The sequence below is a fragment of the Pristiophorus japonicus genome, chromosome 1 (genome assembly GCF_044704955.1).
Source record: "Pristiophorus japonicus isolate sPriJap1 chromosome 1, sPriJap1.hap1, whole genome shotgun sequence".
In the NCBI taxonomy this organism is placed as follows: Eukaryota; Metazoa; Chordata; class Chondrichthyes; family Pristiophoridae; genus Pristiophorus; species Pristiophorus japonicus.
In genome coordinates, this window is record NC_091977.1 from 348,940,436 (window position 1) to 348,954,665 (window position 14,230).

Sequence of the window (14,230 nt, forward strand, 5' to 3'; positions counted from 1 at the left end):
TGATTTGACAAATTAAACCCTTGGGCTCTTAATGGATTCTCTGGGGCCGAAATTGCCCACCCCCAATAATGGGACATACTTACCGATTTTAGCGTCCCTTACCGCCGAGATGGATGGGGAGGTGTTAAGATCAAAATTCCGCTTTTTCGGTGGCTAAATGGAGCAGTGTGGTAATGACTGGGACAATGGGCTGGTTTCAGCGGTGTGGCAGCGGAGTGGCATTTGGATCGCGAAATTACACTCCTAACCAATTGATCCTAACAATGCAGCTGCTCCCTGGCCTTCTTAAAGGGCAGGTTTTGCAGTTGTGTCTTGACATCGGTCTGAGTTGCTTCAGAGGAGTTGGCTGCAGGGGGATCTTTGAGGAGGGCCAGCCACTTCAGTGACGCTGAGCTGGAAAGCCTGGTGCAAGCTGTGGAGGGAAGGAGGCGGCTACTCTTCCTTGATACTGGTGGAAGACCAATTAGGAGCGTCTTCCTAAATGCCTGGAGGGAGATTGCAGAGGAATTTTCAGGGACCTCCATTCACCAGCGCACCACCATCCAATGCAGAAAATGGCTCAAAGGCCTTATTCGACTAATGAAAGTGAGTACATCTTCCTCATACTCTTCACCTTACATCTGCAAGACTCTCCTTCACCTTAACTTCTTTGTCACCAACACTATATAGTAGCTGATGTAGCTTTTAATTGCTAAGGTATGCATGGGTGCACACTCACAATGGAGGCTCCCTTGCATGTAACATTCACAGCTGCATGTAATGGACAAGCACACGCACTAATTGCCAAAGCCGATGGAAACTCTGACTTACCAACCCTTCTTTGTTTTGCAGGCCAAGGTGGCACGCAACCGCGCCCAGCAATATGCCACTGGTGGGGGCGAGTCGGAAAATGTGGAGCTCATTGATCTCGAGGAGAGGGTGCAGCGGCTAGTGGACACGCATGTTGGAATCCTTGCAGCTGCTGGTTGTTCCAATGGTGCTGGGGGGAGCATAGGTAAGTGAAGGCCATTGTGCAATGCCATCTCTCTCGAACAGTATAATCGGCTACCTGGCAATTACAGGCTTGTGTGCAAGCTGCTTGCTGCATGGTGCTATGCAGCACCTCATCCTCACGGCACCCCTTGTCCCTTTTATGATTGCAGATGACACCCCGAGTGTCAGCATGAGCGAAATGGACTCACTTGACGCGACTGGCAGCCAGAGTCAGGAGGACACACTTGACGCCCTGGATGATCTTGCCGGCATGTCCGATGAGGGAGATGGAGTGGGGGAGAGCTCTGCCAGCAGCACTGTATCACTGCTTCCTACAGTCACACGCACCAGCTCAGATACTGGGAGTCTGCGGTCGGGTACCATAGATTTAGGAGATGGGTCTGCACTGGGTTAAGCAGCGGGGCCTAGCAACATGGTGAAGGGCAAAGGGAACCTCGGGTGCCATCTCTCCAGGGGGTGTGTGCAGCCGCGTTCTGCTGAGGAGGGCTCAGACGAGCCCATTGATGTTGGGGCTTATGAACAAAGGATGGAGGCCTCGCATTCCGAGCTCATGGCGACAATGCATGGGGTGCCCGAGAGGTTGTCTGTCGCAAGTGGTCAGGACATGGTGGAGTCCATCTCCCGCATTGTGGACAGCTCTGCGCACACCATGGAGCCCATCATTGTCAGTGTGCAGACGATGGTGGACTCCCAGAGGGACCGTGCGCATCCAGCTGTAATGACACGTCTCTTGGCCGAGGTAACAGCTGCCATTGCAGCACAGGCACAAGGGAACGAGCGTCGTTGTGCTTCTTTGGACAGGATGGCCGCTGCCTGGAAGCTCAGAATGCTCTCATACACTTTGGGCAACAGACACGGAGTGTCTGACCGCTGTCATCTCTGATGGCTTCCAGAGTGTGGCTGCTCTCATGCAGTCTCAGCTGGAGGCTCCGCGAGATCTGACCGCTGCCAGCGCGGCTGGATCCACCATGGTCCACTGGGGGCCTAACGGTGCCAGCCCACCCCGCCGACCTGTGCTCCAGCAGCTTGGTAGGAGAGATGGCATGCTGTCCCAGTGGAGTGGCGCTGCCTCGTAGAACCACAATACTGATGTGGGCTCTCCGATTCACAGCAGCCCTGAGCCGAGACCTGCCACTCCGAAATTGCTGCCAACCATTGAATCGCGCCAGCCACTTCTGACTGAAGGTGCAGAGGAGGGTGTGGCCCAGTCTGCACCGGCCCTTCCAGGGCCAGAGCTGGTCGAGGGTTTCCAAGAAGGACATCTGTAGCTTCCTCTACAGACACAGAGCAGCCTACCAAAAGCCATGTCAGCCACAGGGGAGTCATTACAGCGTACTGTAAGGATAGGTCTGCGTAATAAGGAGTTGCACAAGGGTGATAATTGATTATTTGGATGTTTTGGCAACCCATTGTTTGGGATGCAATAAATCCTTATTTTGTTGTGGAAATTTCTGATTAGGTCACTCATTTAACTGTGCTGGAATGATGTGTGAGAGGGCTCACAGGTTGGCCCATGGACATGGCAAGATGCAGGCTCAACTGGGCATTCAGTTATGTAATGTGGCCACAAACCAGTTGAACATTGAGGGAGTGGAATCAGTTGCGGTTTCGGAATTGCTCGGGAGTGTTCTGGGGTGCCCTGAGGCCGACATGGGTACAATCAATGGCCCCCTGGACCCTGGGGAAGCGCGCAATGCGCATGAATCCAGTCTGCCGCTCCAACTGCTTGTCCCTGCTGATAGGGAAGGAGATGTAATCGGCCCTCCTATACAGAACATCTGTGACCTCCCGTATCGATGTATGGGCTGCAAACTGTGAGATGTTGGAGATGTCTGCAGTGGCAGCTTGGAAGGACCAAGTCGCATAAAAGTTCAGTGTGACTGTAACATAGAAACATAGAAACATAGAAAATAGGTGCAGGAGTAGGCCATCGGCCCTTCTAGCCTGCACCGCCATTCAATGAGTTCATGGCTGAACATGCAACTTCAGTACCCCATTCCTGCTTTCTCGCCATACCCCTTGATCCCCCTAGTAGTAAGGACTTCATCTAACTCCTTTTTGAATATATTTAGTGAATTGGCCTCAACAACTTTCTGTGGTAGAGAATTCCACAGGTTAACGACTCTCTGGGTGAAGAAGTTTCTCCTCATCTCGGTCCTAAATGGCTTACCCCTTATCCTTAGACTGTGAGCCCTGGTTCTGGACTTCCCCAACATTGGGAACATTTTTCCTGCATCTAACCTGTCTAAACCCGTCAGAATTTTAAACGTTTCTATGAGGTCCCCTCTCATTCTTCTGAACTCCAGTGAATACAAGCCCAGTTGATCCAGTCTTTCTTGATAGGTCAGTCCCGCCATCCTGGGAATCAGTCTGGTGAACCTTCGCTGCACTCCCTCAATAGCAAGAATGTCCTTCCTCAAGTTAGGAGACCAAAACTGTACACAATACTCCAGGTGTGGCCTCACCAAGGCCCTGTACTCAAATCCCCTCGCTATGAAGGCCAACATGCCATTTGCTTTCTTAACCGTCTGCTGTACCTACATGCCAATCTTCAATGACTGATGTACCATGACACCCAGGTCTCTTTGCACCTCCCCTTTTCCTAATCTGTCACCATTCAGATAATAGTCTGTCTCTCTGTTTTTACCACCAAAGTGGATAACCTCACATTTATCCACATTATACTTCATCTGCCATGCATTTGCCCACTCACCTAACCTATCCAAGTCACTCTGCAGCCTCATAGCATCCTCCTCGCAGCTCACACTGCCACCCAACTTAGTGTCATCCGCAAATTTGGAGATGCTACATTTAATCCCCTCGTCTAAATCATTAATGTACAATGTAAACAACTGGGGCCCCAGCACAGAACCTTGCGGTACCCCACTAGTCACTGCCTGCCATTCTGAAAAGTACCCATTTACTCCTACTCTTTGCTTCCTGTCTGCCAACCAGTTCTCAATCCATGTCAGCACACTATCCCCAATCCCATGAGTTTTAACTTTGCACATTAATCTCTTGTGTGGGACCTTGTCGAAAGCCTTCTGAAAGTCCAAATATACCACATCAACTGGTTCTCCCCCGTCCACTCTACTGGAAACATCCTCAAAAAATTCCAGAAGATTTGTCAAGCATGATTTCCCTTTCACAAATCCATGCTGACTTGGACCTATCATGTCACCTCTTTCCAAATGCGCGGCTATGACATCCTTTATAATTGATTCCATCATTTTACCCACTACTGAGGTCAGGCTGACCGGTCTATAATTCCCTGTTTTCTCTCTCCCTCCTTTTTTAAAAAGTGGGGTTACATTGGCTACCCTCCACTCAATAGGAACTGATCCAGAGTCAATGGAATGTTGGAAAATGACTGTCAATGCATCCGCTATTTCCAAGGCCACCTCCTTAAGTACTCTGGGATGCAGTCCATCAGGCCCTGGGAATTTATCGGCCTTCAATCTCATCAATTTCCCCAACACAATTTCCCGACTAATAAGGATTTCTATCAGTTCCTCCTCCTTACTAGACCCTCTGACCCCTTTTATATCCGGAAGGTTGTTTGTGTCCTCCTTAGTGAATACCGAACCAAAGTACTTGTTCAATTGGTCTGCCATTTCTTTGTTCCCCGTTATGACTTCCCCTGATTCTGACTGCAGGGGACCTACGTTTGTCTTTACTAACCTTTTTCTCTTTACATATCTATAGAAACTTTTGCAATCCGTCTTAATGTTCCCTGCAAGCTTCTTCTCGTACTCCATTTTCCCTGCCCTAATCAAACCCTTTGTCCTCCTCTGCTGAGTTCTAAATTTCTCCCAGTCCCCGGGTTCGCTGCTATTTCTGGCCAATTTGTATGCCACTTCCTTGGCTTTAATACTATCCCTGATTTCCCTTGATAGCCACGGTTGAGCCACCTTCCCTTTTATATTTTTACGCCAGACAGGAATGTACAATTGTTGTAGTTCATCCATGCGGTCTCTAAATGTCTGCCATTGCCCATCCACAGTCAACCCCTTAAGTATCATTCGCCAATCTATCCTAGCCAATTCACGTCTCATACCTTCAAAGTTACCCTTCTTTAAGTTCTGGACCATGGTCTCTGAATTAACTGTTTCATTCTCCATCCTAATTCAGAATTCCACCATATTATGGTCACTCTTCCCCAAGGGGCCTCGCACAACGAGATTGCTAATTAATCCTCTCTCATTACACAACACCCAGTCTAAGATGGCCTCCCCCCTCGTTGGTTCCTCAACATAGTGGTCTAGAAAACCATCCCTTATGCACTCCAGGAAATCCTCCTCCACCGTATTGCTTCCAGTTTGGTTAGCTCAATCTATGTGCATATTAAAGTCACCCATTATAACTGCTGCACCTTTATTGCATGCACCCCTAATTTCCTGTTTGATGCCCTCCCCAACATCACGACTACTGTTTGGGGGTCTGTACACAACTCCCACTAACGTTTTTTGCCCTTTGGTGTTCTGCAGCTCTACCCATATAGATTCCACATCATCCAAGCTAATGTCCTTCCTAACTATTGCATTAATCTCCTCCTTAACCAGCAATGCTACCCCACCTCCTTTTCCTTTTATTCTATCCTTCCTGAATGTTGAATACCCCTGGATGTTGAGTTCCCAGCCCTGATCATCCTGGAGCCACGTCTCTGTAATCCCAATCACATCATATTTGTTAACATCTATTTGCACAGTTAATTCATCCACCTTATTGCAAATACTCCTTGCATTTAGACACAAAGCCTTCAGGCTTGTTTTTTTAACACCCTCTGTCCTTTTAGAATTTTGCTGTACAGTGGCCCTTTTTTGTTCTTTGCCTTGGGTTTCTCTACCCTCCACTTTTCCTCATCTCCTTTCTGTCTTTTGCTTTTGTCTCCTTTTTGTTTCCCTCTGTCTCCCTGCATTGGTTCCCATCCCCCTGCCATAATAGTTTAACTCCTCCCCAACAGCACTAGCAAACACTCCCCCTCGGACATTGGTTCAGGTCCTGCCCAGGTGCAGACTGTCCGGTTTGTACTGGTCCCACCTCCTCCAGAACCGGTTCCAATGCCATGCTCAGGGCTGTCCTCACTCGTGTTTGCGGTTCCAAGTCTGGAGATTGCAGAGCTCTGTCACTACATCCTTGCGGAATCGTAGTCTGCGCAGTCACTAATCATCATTCAGGTCCTTGTATGAGAATTTGTGGTGGAAGACCCTTTATCGATATGGCCTTCCGCCCCCATGTATGTGCAGCCATCTTGCTCTCTGTACTGCCTCATTGGCATCTCCCTGCTGGTCTGCTGGGTTATCCGCCTCTGCAGGCTGCTACTGCCCAGCATCTGCCTCCGCTGCAGGCTGCCTCCTGTTGGCCCAGTATCTTATGCAGGGGATCCGCGTACCTCGCTCTCCTCCTTAGGGGACATCCTTGCTGAGGGCCTTCATGTGGCAGCTCTCTGGCCTCCCCTCTCCATCTCCCTGGCCCTCTCCATGCTGGGCCGCCATGATTGCTGCGGCCTTGCCTGCTGCCTCTGCAGCCGTTGGACCCGGCACCACCTTCTCCTGCGTGCCTTGGCGGTACGCACAATGTGCAGGAGGCATTGGCCTGCCAGCATTGCTCCCATTTCCAACCCTTCCACAAGCCCAGGCTCCTCGAAGCCGGTTCCCTGTTTTGCAGGTGGAGACGCCTCCAGCACTCGCAAACAATCGCACACTGTATCTTCGCACTGCTTCTTAAACATGGGAAAAAAATTGACAACACAAATCCAACAAAAAGCAACATCCCTTTAAGGAATGCTGGCAGTGTGCATCAGGAACTATGCACCACTCTAAAAAAACAACTCTTGGCACCGCCAAGAGGTCGGAAGATTTGTATTGCGGAATGTGACTTCCGGTCCGTTACCTCGGCGGTGCACGCTCTGATGGCGCATTTAGGAATGCTGTCCAGCATGCGGCGGAAGTGGGGGGAAGCAGTGCGGTGATAGTCACCGCTGGGAAACCGCAGCAGGGCAATTGGGCGAGCAGCGGCCATTGGACGAAAAGTCAGCGGCCACTCCACTCTGCGGTGTGGCCACCGATTTCTGGTGGTAACAGGCCTTGAGGGAAGGGGCAATTTTGGCTTCTCTGTTTCTTTTACTTTCTAAGTAGATGACCATTGGGAAGAAGAGGTGGAATTGGTGATGTCCATCTGTAATTCCTGTACGGAATGTTGACAACTATTGTAGAAGCAAGGTAACAGTACGATACTATACAGGGGTGGGAGTGTTTTGAACCCCTGTTCAAGTGACCTTATAATATAATTGATAAAGCTAGTCACATAGTGTACGCAGTTCAGTTACCTAACAGAATTAAATGATTTCATATTAACCAGATGAAGCTTTTTCATCCCACTAGCAGGTCACCGACTGAGACGACAAGAAATGATTTTGAGCATGGTGAGCCGGATTCACCCTCTACAGTGGAATGAGGAAGAAGGGGTACCCGATCGGATACCCCCACCTAATCAGGTATAGTGTGATCCAAATGAAAGTGGACAGGACATGGAAGCTGCAAGAACCTCCCTGGCCCCAGATCCAGAACCACCTCCTGGCCACAGACAAGTCCCACAGACACCTCCAACACCACGACGCAGTAAAAGAAAGAGAAGGAAGCCCCTTAGATATCATGAATGGTAGAAGTAGGGACGGCCGAGGATATTGGACCAGGGTACATTTCCAGTAGTAACCATACCACTATGACCTTCCAATATATCAAGCAATATAATGAAGGGGGCGGGGTTGTACAAGCAGTGGAATTAAAAACATGTCCAAAGGTTCCTCCGCCTGTGAATAAAACATATTTCTGGGAAAAAACGATTGTTTGTCCCCAGCACATCCCAGGACCAACAAACGAGCTAGTGGTAATCCTAACTCGGATGATATTGCACCATGATGTGCATCACGAAGTGGTACCTGTAATACTGAATCTGACCGAAATGGGACTACCTGGATGGCGTAAGCCTGAAACAGCACGGGTATATGGGAGAATGATATGGAAATTAATCAAGGGATTTTGGCAGAGGGCCAGTACAACCTTAACGGAATCAGAATTAGAACAGTTATAGTACACCGAATCCAAGGAAAGTAATAAGATTAATCATACCCGCGACAAGAATGGCACCGAATCAATTAAAGAGATCATAACAGAAGGCGGCGAGGCCTGATTAATGATGCTGTAACTGTTTTTAATACAGGAACTGCCCTCGTTAACAGTCTTGATTTGGCTAGCCTAGATCAGTCCGTAAGGACGATCAGGAATCAAGTAAAGAAAATTTTGAGTGAAATGAATGGTCTGGAGCAAGAGGAATTGGGAGAGGACCAAATCATGACCATTCATTTGCAAGACATGGTTAAATATTTAGAATCCCATGCTAAAAAAGTAATCCAGATTATAGAAGAGAACAAAAAGGCTTTTGATGAAACTACTCGAAATGGTGTATGTGTAATGTATGGATCTTAGTTCGTGGAACAAGCCCGAGAAAACCTGCAGCGTATTGCAGAGGGAAAGCTCCCCTCATGAGTAACTGATCTGGACCTGAGGACACTGTCCACTTACCAACGTACTGAGACTCTGTGCCAAGTCAGAAGGTTGGGACAGGTGTACCCGGTGAAGCACGAGTGCCATCTATAGGAATAGAACGACATCACCCGGTTAGGGATGGTATTGTATTACCCAATCATGCCTGAGAAAATAACCCCAAGTCCTTTGGTCTGAGTAGAGGACATCGGAGTACTTCAAGGGGACCATTTAGTAGGATACAATGAACCCCCAAAATATGTGACCCAGGTGGATGGGCAATATGGGTAGCCCCAGACCTAACTGGGTGTGTTCAAGCTCGGGACACGCTGATTTGCCCTTACAATGTGGTGGAACATGCAGCCCATATGTGCGGGTTTAATTGGGATGGGATAGCATGGAACTGCACCATGGAGGTAATTGCAGGACAGCATTTTCCCATACGATCTGCATATAGAGGGAAGGGTGAATATTGTTTCACCACCATACACCGGAAATATCTGTATGGTACCAACCTGACTTGTCCCATCGTGGCAGGAACTTTTTGCTTTACCCTAGTCCAAACTGTGAGACTTGGGATGCCAGTTTTATTAAGCATTCATTCACATAGACAAGTTGATATTGCTGTAGAAGATGATTTAAAGGAACAATTACACCAGTATGTGGCGCGACTTGGCTATGACATCCCACCTCTACCAGAACACTTGGTAGAGTTAATGAAATGTGTTAAGCAGTCCCAAGAACGTTATTATACCCTGGCCCAGAAAAAACGTGAACTACGTAAAGAAGTGTCTAAGATTGGGGACGATTCGTCCTGGTGGGACATTGTTACGAATATCGAAATTCCTCCTTGGATACGGATTGTCTCGCATGTGTTGGTTGTTGTGCATCTGGTGATTGTGTTGTATCTTCTGATAATAACCTGCCATGTTAACAGGAACCGCCAACAGCAGGAGTGGCTCAAGATGATACAGGAAACACCGGTGAAAGGGAAGGATTACAAACTGAACTAAAAGTGACTAAGAATCAAAGAGTTCGAGTCCAGTCACTTAAGGGTGGATCTGTAAGACTACAGCATTTTCTCCTTGACATTGCATGAAAACTGCTATAAGATGGCAAAAACCATGGGTTGACCATTTTTAGTGACGCACAAGGCTGTGCGGATTCAAAAAACTTTCTCATGAGTTCTAACTTCTCACAGCTGCACAAGACTTGTCAGGGAACTATGGAAAAAGACTGTCCATGAGATAAGAGAATGAAAGACCTATTCATCGTGAGAGAGTGTCCCTTTATTTTAAATCTATACAATTACGTAAATGGTGAGCAAACATCCAGAAAAACAGTATAAAATGGCTATAACATGTGAGGTCAAACACTGCAGTCAAGAGATTGGTAACCTGGCCAGTTACAAAGGGAATCAGGGGTTAATTTTCGATCGCTGACCACTGCTGGAATTAACCCTGTGTGAGTATCTTGCTTTGTATTAATCACCGAGATAATAGGCAATTTTAACTGTTATAAGGTATTTTAATGGGATAGGTTGGTGCAGGCTAATAATGAGATATTATTGTGCATTTTTGCAACCTTAAATTGCTTGTATTTCTTTTGATTATTCTAAGTAAAGATAACCCTTGGATAGGGGTGAGTGAAGAAACATCCTGTGTCTGTGTTGTTCTGCCTCACAAGTCCGAACTCTGAAAGTGTAGGGTCAAGACATATATCCTACAGGCTAAAACCTGTTTTATTAAGATAAGTCTTGACTGTTATCGTGGAAAGACAAGACAAAATCTTACAGGCTAAAACCTGTCCTTATAAAAGATAAGCCTTACAGTATCCAATCTGTATTGTGAAGAGTGTCATGTATCTCACACTACTGTACATAACTGTTTCTTACCATGCTATTCATGACTGTAACTAGAGATGACCTGTAACCACAATCTTACCTTATCACCAGGGGTGCACTTGCAGGAGACACTGGATACCTGTCCCAGACAGGTATATAAAGACAGGTCTCAGGCAAGTGTGGCATACGAGAACTGTGTAATAAAGGTGCAAGTCCTGAGTGACCTTGACTTCAGCATGTGCCTCGTGTGAGTCTGTACTGCAGGGACAGGACTTTACAGTGGGGACGAGTTACGGTATTACAGAATCCACAGAATGGCGACCAATGGCTCAGATGAAAAATACAATGCTGGAGATAATTGGGAGGACTTTATAGAAAGGCTTCAGCAAAGCTTCGTAACCAAAGACTGGTTAGGCGTCGATAAGGCAGACAAGAGAAGAGCCCATCTCTTGACCAGCTGTGGCTCAAAAACATAAGCCTTAATGAAGGACTTGCTGGCACCCGAGAAACCAGCAAGCAAGTCATTTGAAGAGTTGAGCACACTGGTAAGAGATCACCTGAAGCCAGTGAGCAGCCTACACATGGTCAGACACAGGTTCTACAACTACAGACGCTGTGTGGGCCAGAGCATACCCGACTTTGTGGCGGAACTTCGGAGGTTGGCTAGCTTATGTGAGTTCTCCGATGAACTAAGGAGAGAAGTACTGAGAGACTTTTTTATTGAAGGAATAGGCCACGCAGGCATATTCCGAAAGCTCATAGAGACCAAGAACTTGACCCTAGAGACAGCAGCACTGGTTGCACAGACATTCTTGGCAGGAGAAGAAGAAACAAGGTTGATCTACACTGCAGGTATGACAACTAACGAAACACCGGAACAAGGGGTTCACAGCGTGAAACAAGCCGCTACCCCCACACACAGATAAAGGCAGGAGAGCAGGCCCTCAACAGCAGGCAGTGGTGCCAGAAGCCATCAAGGGCCACATGAACGGCCATTCACACCTCATCAACCCACAATGCGAGCAATCAACTACAAACTGAGAGAAGCTCAAGAGAGATCAGCCAGACGCAGCTCATCCTTTGGAAACAATGGAAGCGGTCTGTGCTGGAGATGTGGGGGAAGGCACTCATGAAGGGGGTGTCAATTTCAGCATGCTGTTTGCAGAAACTGCAACAAAAAGGCATCTGGCCCGCATGTGCAGAAAAACGGCAGCTCGGCTGGTATACGAGACGGAAGGATCGGAAAGCGGACCAGAAGATGGTGGGGACAGTACCCGGGACACCGAGGTACAGCGGGTCAACACGATCGATGGCCACTGCTCTTACAACAAGACGCCTCCAATAATGATGAGGGTCCTACTCAACGGGATACCCGTCAACATGGAGCTGGATACGGGAGCGAGTCAATCTCTCATGAGCGCTCAACAATTTGAACAGCTGTGGCCGCACAAAAGAGACAGACCAAAACTCACAAGGGTCGACACCAAACTAAGGACCTATATCAAAGAAATCGTCCCAGTCCTTGGCAGCGCCATGCTCTCAGTCACACACAAAGGGACAGTGAACCGACTTCCCCTGTGGATTGTCCCCAGAGATCTCCCAGCACTGCTGAGGAGAAGCTGGCTGGCAAAACTAAACTGGATATGGGATAATGTTCACGCCATATCGTCAGAGGAACGGATCTCCTGCTCAACAGTTCTAAGTCGATTTGAACATCGCTTTCAGCCAGGTGTAGGTACCTTCAAAGGGGCTAAAGTCAAAATCTACATCACACAGGATGCTAGACCAGTCCTTCACAAGGCAAGAGCTGTGCCCTACGTGATGAGGGAAAAGATTGAACATGAACTGGACAGGCTTCTGCGGGAAGGCATTATCTCACCCATGGAATTTAGCGACTGGGCAAGTCCGATCGTCCCCGTCATAAAGCCTGATGGATCCATACGAATCGGTGGAGATTACAAATCTACCATAAACAGAGTCTCCCTACAGGACCAATACCTGCTGCCCAGAGCGGAGGACCTATTTGCCACATTGGCTGGAGGAAAACTTTTCTCGAAACTAGATCTCACATCTGTGTATATGACGCAAAAACTGCCCGCGAGTCTAAGCTACTCACCACCATCAACACACATCGATGCCTTTTCATGTACAATCGATGCCCATTCGGCATCAGGTCGGCAGCTGCTATATTCCAGCGCAACATGGAGAGTCTGCTCAAGTCCATCCCAGGGACGACATACTTATCACAGGCAGGGACACCGACTCCCATCTCCGCAATTTGGAGGAAGTACTAAAGCGGTTGGATCGGGTCGGCCTAAGAGTTAAGAAGCCTGTTTCTCGCGCCCGAGGTTGAATCTTTGGGCAGAAGGATTGCTGCTGATGGAATCAGCCCAACAGAGTCCAAAACCGAAGCAATTCGCCTCGCACCCAGGCCCCGGAATGTCTCAGAACTGTGCGCCTTTCTCGGGCTACTCAATTACTTTGGGAATTTTATGCAGAACTTAAGCACGCTGCTGGAGCCTCTCCACGTGCTACTCAGAAAGGGGTGCGATTGGTTTTGGGGGGACGCCCAGGAGCGCGCCTTCAATAAGGCACGTAACCTTCCATGTTCCAACAGTGTTTTGGCTTTCTTTGATCCAGATAAAAAGCTAGTTCTTACATGTGATGCATCAGCGTTCGGGGTCGTGTGCGTTTTACAACATGTCAATGGTGCGGGAAAATTACAACCCATAGCTTATGCCTCCAGGTCACTTTCGCGGGCGGAGCGCGGGTACGGAATGGTGGAGAAGGAAGCGCTCGCGTGCGTGTACGGTGTCAAAAAGATGCACCAATACCTTTTCGGGGCCACGTTCGCATTAGAAACCGACCACAAGCCCCTCACATCCCTACTATCCGAGAGCAAGGCAATAAACGCCAACGCCTCGGCGCGCATTCAACGGTGGGCACTCATGCTGGCGTCTTACGACAACACAATAAGGCACAGACCAGGCACAGACAACTGTGCCGACGCGCTTAGCAGGCTACCCCTGGCGACCACTGAAGGGTCTGATGAACAGGACTGTGAGATAGTCATGGCAATCAATGCCTTTGAGTCCACAGGCTCGCCCATGACGGCTCGCCAAATCAGAGCCTGGACGACCAGCGACCCCACGTTATCCCTACTAAAAAGATGTGTCTTAACTGGTGACTGGGCAGAGGCTCGCGATGCCTGCCCCGAGGAGATCGAACCTTTCCATAGGCTCATGCATGAGCTGTCACTACAAGCAGACTGCCTGATGTGGGGCAGCCGAGTAGTTATGCCTCTGCGAGGCAGAGAGGCATTCGTCCGGAAGCTCCACCGCGAGCACCCGGGGATCGTTCTCATGAAGGCCATAGCCAGATCCTACGTCTGGTGGCCTGGCCTCGACGCGGACTTGGAGCTCTGCGTCCGACGGTACACCATTTGTGCCCAACTCAGTAATGCCCCCAGGGAGGCCTCCCTAAGCCCCTGGCCCTGGTCCACCAAACCATGGTTGCAGGTGCACATAGACTATGCGGGCCCATTCATGGGCAAAATGTTCCTCGTAGTTGTAGATGCATTCTCAAAGTGGATCGAATGCACCATTTTAAACTCGAGCACCACCTCCACCACTGTGGCGAGCCTTGGAACTATGTTTGCAACGCACAAAATTCCTGACATATTGGTCAGTGATAATGGTCCGTGCTTCACCAGCGCAGAATTCCAAGATTTTCTAAGTGACCACGGCATAAATTACGTTAAGACGGTACTGTTCAAGCCGGCCTCTAACGGTCAGGCGGAGTGAGCAGTGCAAATCATTAAACAAGGCATGCTCAAAATCCAAGGTCCCAC

At 48.7% G+C, this 14,230-nt stretch overlaps 1 protein-coding gene and 1 long non-coding RNA gene across 2 annotated transcripts in view; one reads left to right on the top strand and one right to left on the bottom strand.

Moving 5' to 3' along the window:
* The window catches only part of LOC139259020 (uncharacterized), a 38,282-nt gene extending 28,155 nt beyond the window's left edge, over nt 1–10,127 (top strand). Inside the window, exons 3-4 of the long non-coding RNA XR_011592384.1 lie at nt 7,377–7,489; nt 9,475–10,127. This is a non-coding gene — a long non-coding RNA (uncharacterized lncRNA). The remainder of the gene's footprint in view (nt 1–7,376; nt 7,490–9,474) is intronic.
* Nucleotides 1–14,230, bottom strand: part of pou6f2 (POU class 6 homeobox 2) — an 868,195-nt gene that overhangs the window by 638,145 nt on the left and 215,820 nt on the right. The window lies entirely within an intron of this gene.